The 11,433-nt window shown below is 44.5% G+C and overlaps 1 long non-coding RNA gene across 1 annotated transcript in view; it reads left to right on the forward strand.

Moving 5' to 3' along the window:
- LOC147013876 (uncharacterized) overlaps positions 1 to 3,012 on the forward strand; it is a 42,994-nt gene extending 39,982 nt beyond the window's left edge. Inside the window, exon 3 of the long non-coding RNA XR_015050419.1 lies at positions 2,921 to 3,012. This is a non-coding gene — a long non-coding RNA (uncharacterized LOC147013876). The remainder of the gene's footprint in view (positions 1 to 2,920) is intronic.
- Positions 3,013 to 11,433: the final 8,421 nt, after the last annotated feature.

Raw genomic sequence — 11,433 nt, forward strand, 5'->3', positions numbered from 1 at the left:
GATCTACAGGTGATGCTCTATCGAATATATTCCGTTTTTTGTGATATATGGAATACTTCACCCGCAGCGCCCCCTACAATTATGGTATGCGCGAAAAATGGCGAAAATTGAAGGCCCCCTAGCGACCGGGTGAGTGCATCGACACGAATGAAACTTTGCAGGTTCATGGTACTCGATGAGTACTACAACTTTGCCTCAGGACATATTGACCGATTTGGCTTAGGTCAGGGGTCTAAGGTCAATTAGTGCAAAAATCGACAACATGCGAGAGCTTGAGGTCCCTTCGTGCCAAATGCTACTCCTCCTAGGATTATGGACGGATGGTCATGAAAATTCACACTAATCGTCTGGAATACATTGGGCACAAACGATCAAGCCAGATTTTCGATTTAGATCTTTGTTCACCCACAGCACCCCCTCGAACTTTGGGGATTTCCGATTTCACACCGCGTTTTCGGTACTTTTCATTCAAATGGATACCGCGTAGTTATCAGTAGGTGGAACTGGATGAGATTTGATATGCATTATCTTAAGGTGATTCCCTATCCGCTATATGACATCCATTTTGCTCTATATCTCATAGTTTCCATGCTCGGCGACCCATCTCCGCCTACCGGCTTGTCTGTCTGTTTGTGTACAGGATATCTCAAAAAGTTGTGAACGAATCCAGATGAAATTTTGTGGACAGGTTCGGTGTGTGGCAAGGACAAACTTATTAGATTTTGGTGAAGATCCGTATCCATATCGGGATCCGGATCTGATAATTTTAAAGTGATTCTTCACCATTTATTGAGAGATTGGGCTAAACTAATATATAGCACGATATCTCAAAAAACTTTTTGACGGATTCGGATAAAACTTGGTGGGCAGGTTGGGGGTGTGGCCACGACAAATTTATTCGGTTTAGGTGAAGATCCGAATCTGGATCCGACTACTGGAATTTTAAAGTGATTCTACACCATTGAGAGATCGAGCCAAAAAGATATATAGCTTAATATCTCAAAAATGTATTGGACCTGACATGTTCTCGTGGATCAGGCATTACAGGGCGGAGGTATGTGCTCTCACGAGTGCCCTTCTTGTTTGTGAAAGCATTTACATCTGATCTCATAACTTATCATCCTGGGCTCCCATATACAGTACTTTATTTCTTTTATACAAAGTCGAGGCTCAGGGAAGAGCAAGAATGTAGAATAGATCAGGATGTAACATAACAAAAGGAATAGTCGAAAAAGAGAGGGGGTAAACACACCAACAGTGGGGATGAGGCAAAACACAGAGACTGGGAGAAATAGGGGATGTGGGGAAGAATGACAGCTAGGGGAGTACACACAGGGTGGACAAGATGGATACAGAAGCAAATTCTCAGGAAGGGAAAAATGGAAATTTGGAAAGAGGTGGCTTGGGGAGGGTTGACAGGGGGTATAAAAGAACATGGTTTTGGATGGCGGGTTATTTGAAATGGTGTTGAACAGCTGTCTTGAAGACTTGGAGGGAAAAATTAGATTTAAGAGGATGTGGAAGTTGGTTCCACAGGTGTGAAAGATCGAGAAACGAATGAGTAGAGGTTAGCAGTGATTCTGGATTTTGAGGATATCACCAGAATGGGTTGGTGGCAAAACTGCATGTGCTCTGCAGAAACTTGGGAAAGAGGGTGGGGAGGCAAAGCCCGGAAAGGACAGAGGTTGCAAGACTGGAAATGATGCGGTAGAACATCGAGGGACCACTGACCTGTATGGGATGGCGAAGTGATTGGCCCATAGACTCAGCCTCATCGTCGACGATTCCAATAATCCTGAAGGCCTTGGTTTTAAAGGCATCAAGCTGAGAATGATGCGAGACAGGGGAGCCAGCCCAGAGAGGCGAGCAGTACTCCATCAAGCTGCGGATGGAGGCCTTGTAGGTGGATATGAGTTCAGTTGTGCCAAATAATGGACTTTATACAACGGAAGATGCCCTGTTGGCAGCTGGCTTTGGAGGCCAACATTGAAATGTGGTTTGTCTAATTAGGTTCATGGCTGATAGCGAGACTCAACAGTTTGAATGACTGAACCTCCTCGAGAGGATTGTAAAGAAAAAAGATTGGGGGTCGGGGGGGGAGGTTACCGGACAGTCCTTCCAGAGAGAGATAGTGAGAGTGTGAGAATTGTCAGGATTGAAAGACACATTTCAAGTGTTTGATCATCTTATGATTTTGTCAAGGTCTAAAGAGAGGGAAGAGGGCGCAGTCTGCGTGCCTGAAGGATGAGGGAAGTCTTGGCAGAGGATGGAGTTATCAGCAAATAGGTAATGAGGATTTTCCAGTCAGGGAGGCCTCGTCTTTATGGGTAAGGCCAACTTCCTCTTGAATTTATGAAGATCAGGAATAGGACGAGGCCCAGAACACTGCCATGGGGCACTCCAGCTGTGACATGGGGAGGAGATGAAAGGATGCCACACGTTGGCTACGAGGAATAGAGTAAGTCAGTTAGCCATGTTTGGAGTTGGTCTTGGATGCTATAAGCAGAGAGTTTGGAGAGTAAGGCAGGATGCCAGACTGTATCAAAAGTCCAAGATATGTCCAGAAAGATGGCCCCGATCTCATGCCTGACAATGAAGGTCCCTATCCATTGTGGGCTGAGTAGAAGCAGCATGTCTAAGGTGAAATGACCTGATCTGAAGCCATTTGGTGATTTGAGATGAGGTTGTTGGAGAAAAGGAAAATGTCACATCAACAGTGATGATGGATTCCATGACTTTGCTGATGATTGGAAATCAGCCGATGGGTCTGTAATTGAGAATCAGTTTTTGCACTTTTTTATATAAGGCAGTGAAGTTTTATGGTTTATATGTGATGTTTATGTTTTGTTGTGATGTTTCATGTTTTGTTGTGATGTTTATGTTTTGTTGTGATTTTAATTTTTTTTTTAATGTTATCCAGTGATGACGCTGATGCATCACCTCATCTGCAAGGCACCAGGATGACAGTTTTAGCTGGGTTTGGACTCCAAACCAGGCCAGGCAGCTCAGAGGTGAGTGTGCATACCATCCTCTCGGCCATTCTGCTGGCCCTGTACACCATCCGACCTCTGCACAAGGCATAATAAATGAATCCCCACTTATTAGGATTGCAACATTCAGAACATGTTTCATTCGCTGCATGTTTACCCTGTAATAACGATACGCATTTTTTTTTTGGTATACAGTACATGTCAAGGCTCATGAAAGAGCTCGATCACAGATAGTGTTTCGCCTGGTTGCTGAAAACCATGATTTAATGATTACTTTGTCCTGGCAAGTTGAATGCAAGCACAAGGCTCTATTTATATTTTTTTGTATGCAATGCCAAGGCTCGTTTAAGAGCTAACACACAGAACGCACAACAAGGGGGGCAGGAGACAAGAGGGGCATGAGAGGGAAGGACAAAAATGTGTGGAACAGAGACATTAGGAGATGTGTGGAAGGGAGAGGGATAGGGCAGGGTACACGGGGTAAACAAGATGGACGCTTCGAAGACTTTCAGGTCCTTACATGACAGGGAACTTTTGTGAAGGAAAACAGGGAAGTTGAAGGAGGTGGGTTTGAGGTGGATTAACGGGGGTAGAAAAGATCATGGTTATGGTTGGGGGAAGATAAGAGATGGTGGTGAACGGCTGTTTTGAAGACCTGGAGGGAAGAGTGGGATTGAAGAGAGTGCGGGAGTTTGTTCCAAAGTCGGGAACAAAAAAATGGAATGAAAGAGTGAAGGTGGGCGGTGATTCGTGATTTCGGTAGTTTTACCAGAAGGGTGTTGCTGGCGGACCTTGAGCGCCCTGCAGAAATATGGGGGAGGGGAGGGGGACATATTGCAGACAGAGCAGGGTGGGCGAGACCGGAGAGGAGACGGTAAAAGACAGAAAGTTCGATATGTTGGATAATCGTCGAAATACAAATGAGATTGCCAAAAATTAATTTCAAAAACGGACACATTCACGAATTTCCCTGCCTGCAAAACAGCAGGATGACAGTGTATAGCTGGGCCGAGATTCAAACCCAGGCTAGACAGCTCAGACCCACGTCGACTTCAGTTTATAAGTTACACCCCTTCACGTTTGGCGACTTGGAATCACAAACTCCACTTCTTCGCATTGCCGAGCAACCCATTAGAATGTAAGCAATAGTTTTATTGCATAACATTTGACCTTCAAATGTATTAAGCTTAAATTATTATGTCTGCACACAGGATGCACCACAGTATCTGCTTGCAGTCTGCAGACATGCCCCACCAGTAAATACAGTATGTGTTTAAAACTCCATGAGTCTTCAATGAAAGTTTGTCGCTATATTTTCCAGAAATGCAATGATAAAGAACAGGATTACTAAAAGGTTACCAAGTATGGTATCCGTGGGCAGGTAACATTATAAAACATGATCCTGACATCTCCATGGTGGCTACTGCAGCAATGTCTCACCATTAATCTGACAATCATAACATGAGTTTTTAAACAAATTCACAGCTGGTATTCGAAAGCTTCCACCCAGGTTTTCCCCATTTAGATGGGCCCTTTGGGAGGTATAGATGGGCAAAGCAATCGTTACGTTGAAGTCTAATCAATTTGGCAAACTCTAGCAGATTTCATAATTCACGAGTGAAAAGCCAAACAAAAAGTAGGTTTTAGGTTGATTTTAATGTAAAGCTCTCGGAACCCAATTTTTTTTAGAATGTGCATTGGGTGAAAGATGGATGTAGCTCTGAGTAGGTTGCGAGAGGTACGGTACATAAGGATAAAAAAATAATCGTATTCAATCGACACCTAGAAACGCGGTCGGCAATTTCACAGCCCAATTTGGCCGAAGAAGCCCAAATGATGGGGAAGAAGTATAACGTGTAGGTGTCGGTGACTGCTTAATCTCAAGAGGGGCAGCGAACGAAGAGGGCTTTGGGATATGCTGGGGCGGCTCATGTTCATCTTGACGGAAACGACCCCTGTTAACAAGGCCAGAGTTCCCTTGGATGGTCGAGCTTCGAGCCAGTTGTCTGAATCAGGAAGATATCTATGTGTTTTGAGTACAATATAATCATTTCACCCAGTTGGGGACGGTGAGAGGTCGGAGGTGGTGAAATAGGTCCACTGAGATATTGGTTACTTCTGTAATGGCTTCCACAGATCCCTGTGTTCTTTATGGGTGAGGTCTAGTTGCCCTCGCTTATTCCACAGAACCAAGGAGGATGGATAATGGTTGAGGCCTGTGACATATTTTAGAGGGGGATCCAAGAACCAGCTATTTTAGGCTGGAACATGACACCAAACAAGCTGAACGCAATTAAAGAGGGGGGGGAGGGGGGGTACTGTTGGGAATTCATCAGCGTTCTCCAAGGTAGGTTCAAGATTGTGAAAAATGATAACCAGGAGGGGCCGAAACGAGCAAAGAAAACTCCTTTGGTTCGGTTTTGGGACGAGAACAAGGCTTCTCGCCATCGATGTTTACAGTATTTCATTATGTGGGGTTAACAATACACCGTGCATTGTGCTTGCTTGGTCCACATGTTGTATTTTAACATACAGTACGATTCGAAGTCTCCTCGGGATTATGGGATCTTCGAACCCAACTCTTTTTGCCAAAACTGTCTTTTTGTTCAGGCAGATAATGCCGTGCATGGAGTCGGTTTAAAGCCATGATTTGCATAACAAAGCATCGGTAACAAAGGAATTTTGCTTTTATTAAAGCGTTAAGTTATCCACTGCATGGTTTTTTTTATTTTGGGGGTTTTTTTTTTGCAGGATTTCCCATTTTTTGGGGAATTAACATTGAAATGTTATTTCAGCTTGCATCTTGTGTATGTGTTAAAATAGCACCTGGTATTACTTGGTTAACAGCTTTCAGGTGAATGGCAACTCGCTGATTGTGGTGGCCTTGTTGATATATCATACACTGACTGTTGTCATGGCATGATTGATGTGCTGATCCAATCCGGTCATGATTTGAAAATTCAACCTCATGAAACACAACTCGAAGTCAACACGTACGATCTTCATGTGTAAATACTGCATCTATGGCATTTTTTACTCATTTAGATTTTATTTAATTAGATCCTCGTGGAGGATCTCGAAGTCTTACTCACGTTGTTGTTCTTGTGAACTTTTTTGTTTCACAGCCTCCAGTTTTCATCGAAACTTCCTGAAACTTGGCATATATATGTAGAAATACCCTGCGCAGACAGTAACCATCTCCGATTTTGAAAATTCCTCCTAGAAAAAAAAGTTATGACATCAAAATATCTCCGCTAATAGAAATTGCCTAAAAAATGATCTCCGAAACTTGGCAAGCTTTTTGAATTCTGTTTGCGGGAATCGAACGGGGCATTAGCAGAGGTGAATTGCCGCACATATGATACATCACTATGACGTCATATCAATTTTTATGACGTCATTCCTATTTTTTGACATTTTTTTGTTTCACAACGCAGAGTTTTCATCGGATCTTCGTGAAACTTGCCATGTATATGCAGAAAGCCCACGCGCAGACAGTAATCATCTCCGATTTTGGAAATTCTTCCGAGAAAAAAAGTTGACGTCATAATATCTCCGCTAATGGAAATCGCCTATACCATTATCTCCGAAACTCGACAAGCTGTTTGAATTTTGTTTGCGGAAATCAAGCCGGGCATTAGCACAGATAATTTATCGCAAACGTGATGCATCACAATGACGTCATATTCGTTTTTATGACATGATCGTTAAGAAGACGAGGATCTTAGCTCATTCAAGCTTGTTTTAATTATTTAGTGCATGGCTTTCCGTTCAAAGGACGTGGCCACCTCTTGTATTTGTACTATATTTCCTTTGTACAGTATGTTTCCAGTCCATTTAAATGTGCTGATACATAATTATCTGTATCAGATGAGACTTGTAAATGCCAATGCAATGGACTGTATCATATTACGTTTGTAAAGTGCGTATAATACAGTGTTGTACTGCACACTATATAAGGTACACTATCATGATACAGTGCTTGCGTACTTTGAAACAATAGCTCATGGAAGAACTTGTATAAAAGGGGGGGATTTTAAAGCGGTTGGCAGGAAATAAATAGTCATACTATTGGCTATAGAATCCGATGATTTATTGGCCGAAACTGATTTACGGTGCATTCATGGCATTGTGCTTTTTATTATACATCTTTCCACGTGCAGGGATTCCTTGTGTGTCATTGAAAAGCTGGGGAAGAACAAAGGCGGCCTTTGGCCCAGGCCGAGCCCTCCGATCGTCTGTGTTCTCTGTCAGTGGGTCCACAGCCTCCCCGACAGAGCAGCATTGTGCACTCAACAGAAGTTGTGTGCGATGCTTTGTGTTCGCCAGCAGTCTCGATCTTCGGAAAGGACGAATGAATGGCCGGCACGGTTATTGTTTACCCCGCATCATCCAAATCTGTCCAGAAAATCGAAAAGTTAGATAATGGGAACATCTTTGTATGCGACTACTGAGGCTGATGAGTTTTGTACAAGTGGATTGCACATTGCACCGGACATTATGACACACCAGCATCAAAAGATTAACATAACAGATGGAATCCGAACTTGGGCCTACGGAGCCTCGAACAGGCACACGCACGAGACTGCTTAGCTCTCCGCTGCGCATGATGTTTTTGTGTCATGTTATTGATATTCATATGTATATCCAGTCAATAGATTAATCATGATGTTATTGTAACCTTTATGCGAGAGGCAACAGAAGAAACAAGCGAGGAGATTGATTCTCCGGTAGACCAAAACCTACCTGGTTATGGCAATGCCGGTGACAAAATCCACTTGAATGAAACAACAAAGCCCAAACATCTCTCAGAACAGAGCGAACCTCGTCTCGGTTCAGGGTCGATGAATTTTTCACCCTTGAGATAGGTAAAACGTCAGGTCTGCATGTCCGTCTCATTCCAAATGGATCTGGTGATGGAAGAGTGCTTTGGGCTGGCCGGTTGTTGGAGGTGACAAAAACTGCCGCCGGTAACAAAGCAGGACCTCGTCGGGTCACACCGCTGGCCATGAGAAACCTTTTGCTCTCCACGGCCCGGCCATGACTTCACCTCGGGCTGCCCGGGCCAAAGAGAGGTCGGAGGGATGTGAATCGGCACATCCGGACATATTCTTCATTGTCAGCGATGTTTATTGTTGCAGCCACAATTTATTTATTTATTTCTGTAACGCGAGCTACCGATGACCCGAGGTGGTAAAAATTCTTCCCTTTTGTTCAGTGCTCGGTGAGTTTGCCTCACGAGAAAGAAAATGGACAGATGAAGGAAAATGAAATAAATTGGTAAAATTTTAATAAAAATCCAACATTGCTCGAAATAGAACACCAGGCGGAATGAAGTGAATGCATCACAAAGGGGGAATAAAATGCGTTTGTGATGGAGGAACGAGAACAATTCGCAAAAAGCTGTCGAAACGCCTTTAAAAGGGTCGTGTTTGGTTCCTCTCTTCGCGAAACATTACGTTCGCCATGGTGGTTCTTGTACATAGCAATTTTCACCTACCTTGCATGTTTGAGAGTTTGAGTACCATTCACTCGAGCAGTATAATATTGTGCAAAGCGTTTTGCGTCTGTGATCGGATTTGAGAAAATTTGATTTCATTGTGAAGCTCGATGGATTTCTACGTCACAAGACAGAGAGAATCTCTCATCGAAATGACATCTGACTGAGCACCTATCCCAAGGAGGAGATTAGGTGATATATATATATATATATATATATATATATATATATATATATATATATATATATATATATATATATATATATATATATATATATATATATATATATATATCTCTCTCTCTCTCTCTCTCTCTCTCTCTCTCTCTCTCTCTCTCTCTCTCTCTCTCTCTCTCTCTCTCTCTCTCTCTCTCTCTCTCTCTCTCTCTTTCTCTCTTTCTCTCTTTCTCTCTTTCTCTCTTTTCTCTTTCTCTCTTTCTCTCTTTCTCTCTTTCTCTCTTTCTCTCTTTTTCTTTTTCTCTTTCTCTCTTTCTCTCTTTCTCTCTTTCTCTCTTTCTCTCTTTATCTGTTTCTGTCTTTCTATCTCTATCTCACTCACTCTCTCTCTCTCTCTCTCTCTCTCTTTCTCTCTCTTTCTCTCTCTCTCTCTCTTTCTCTCTCTTTCTCTCTCTTTCTCTCTCTTTCTCTCTCTTTCTCTCTCTTTCTCTCTCTTTCTCTCTCTTTCTCTCTCTTTCTCTCTCTTTCTCTCTCTTTCTCTCTCTTTCTCTCTCTTTCTCTCTCTTTCGCTCTCTCTCTCTCTCTCCACCGTATCCTGATGTCACAGTGACCAGGGGTGAGAGCTTGAGAAGACTAGAGGTGAGAAAGGTTGCAGACCAGGAGGCAGGACTTTGCAGCAATTCCAGTGGTCCACAACGGAACAAAGTAGGCTGGTTGGTGGTTGCCCTCCCCCCATGGCCTAAAGACCAACTCATGTTTCAAAATTACCTTAAAATCTCCAACATCCACAACAAATAGTAGAATATGGAACAGCCGGCTTAACGTCCCCTCAACTTTACGCTCCATTGCAGAGCAGGGCTTATGATCGGATTATGTTCCATAGGAATGCGAACGCCAAAACGTCAGACTCAGGTATCAAACTCTAATGTAACAGAAACACGTCTGTAAACTCTGAGTTATCCTGTCATTCCAGATTAATGGACGTATATTATATAGATGACTGGCAGGATGGCCTGGAGGTATGCATGCTCGCTCTAAGCTGTCTATCCTGGGTTTGAATCGTGACACAGCTATAAACTGTCATCTCAGTGTTTCACAGGCAGGGTGATTCATCAATGTGTGTGCAGTCCCTCGGATGGACGTTAAACTGGGTGTCACATCTGCCGGAATCTCCCCAACTCTCCTCCCCTCCTCACTCTCACCCCTCTCCCCCCTCTCTCACTCCTCTCATCTCTCTCTCTTTCTCTTCCACTCCTCTCACTCAGTCTCCCACCCCTCTCACTCTCTTCGAACCTGACCTCTCCCCTCTACCCCCTCTCGTCTCCCTCCTCTCTTCCACCCCACTCCCTCTCTCTCCCACCCTCCCCCTTCCCCCTCCCCTCCTCACCCCTCTCCCTCTGTTAAGGGGGCTGTTAAGGACTGACAATTTAGTTTTCAATTTAAAACAGCTTCCCCAGTGTGTAACGTGTATGAATCCGATTTGGAGTGAGTTGACTGGAGAGATGCAAAGGTTGCTGCATGTGCGAGCATACCTGCATGCAGCAGTTGCTGCAAGCACGGAGAGGGACGTAGACCACACACGGACATGGTACAAATGGGTAGATTGGGGTTTGCAAAGGGACTCTCTATGGGGGTGTTTGTGTGCCTGTATGCTTGGTTACATGTGTGCAGTGCGTGGGTTTCACAGGCACACAAACCAAACTCGCACCCGGACCCGTGGTACCGTGGTGGAGGTTACGCAGACATCTCGTGAACTATGTACTTCAGCACATGGGGAGCAGATGGGCTGCAGTGCCGAAGCCAGACGGGACTTTCCACGCAGTGCGGGTGTGGAGAAAGTTGAGTGTACTGGTCAGGATCTGTGCACGTATGCAAGTGAAAGAATGAGTATATTGCCGGTGTGCATGCACAGTGAGCATGGATCATAAGGGGGTTATAGGAACACATATGGGGGGCTGTTAAGGACTGACGGTTTAGTTTTGAATTTAAAATGGATTCCTCAGAGTGTAGCATGTACAAATCTGAATCGGAGTGAGCCGACCAAAGGGGTGCAAAGGTCACTGCATGCGTGAGCATACCTGCATGGCAGTCTTTTTCCAGGTAGACAGCATGGGATTTAAATGCTCCTGTCTGGTTTTATATAGAATCCTGCAGTTAAAAACAAAATGTTGCTGTTTGGGCACGTTTTATCGTCCTTCCCTTCATTTCCTCTCCTGCTGCCTCCTCTTCCCTTCCCGTCATGCTGCCTTCCCTCACCCTCCCCTCATGCTTACCTCCTCCCAAAACCCCTCCCCTCTTTACCCCCCCCAAGGATATCTCCAGGCAGTCTCCGCGTGCTGGATTAATGTGCTGTTTTAATGTACCTCATTTCATTGAAGTCCATAAGACCCCCCCCCACCCCGCCACCCCTCACCCTGCTTATCTTCACAAGTCCCACTACCAAACTCAAGTCGAGTATCTCTTTGAGATGCCGATCAACCTGCTGCAACCACAAGGTACGATAGAGGTTTGCCCTCTTGGCCTCCTCCACTCACGAGGCTCAAATTCCCATACCAAATGCAAGTCCCAAACCCCTCCCTCACCCCCTCCCTAGTCTCCTCCCCACTTTCTCCCTTCTCTCTCCCTCATGATCCTCGCTCCCACCCCCACCCAGAGTGTATGGCAATGTTTGATGAGGCGTCGATCTCCCCACCCCACCTCGCTTTCACCACATTCCTATCTCTCCCCTTTCCTCACCGTCTCCTCACTCTCCCACCCCTCCTCACC

The sequence above is a fragment of the Eptatretus burgeri genome, chromosome 13 (genome assembly GCF_056783735.1).
Source record: "Eptatretus burgeri isolate ZD-2024b chromosome 13, Ebu_testis_v1, whole genome shotgun sequence".
NCBI lineage: Eukaryota > Metazoa > Chordata > Myxini > Myxiniformes > Myxinidae > Eptatretus > Eptatretus burgeri.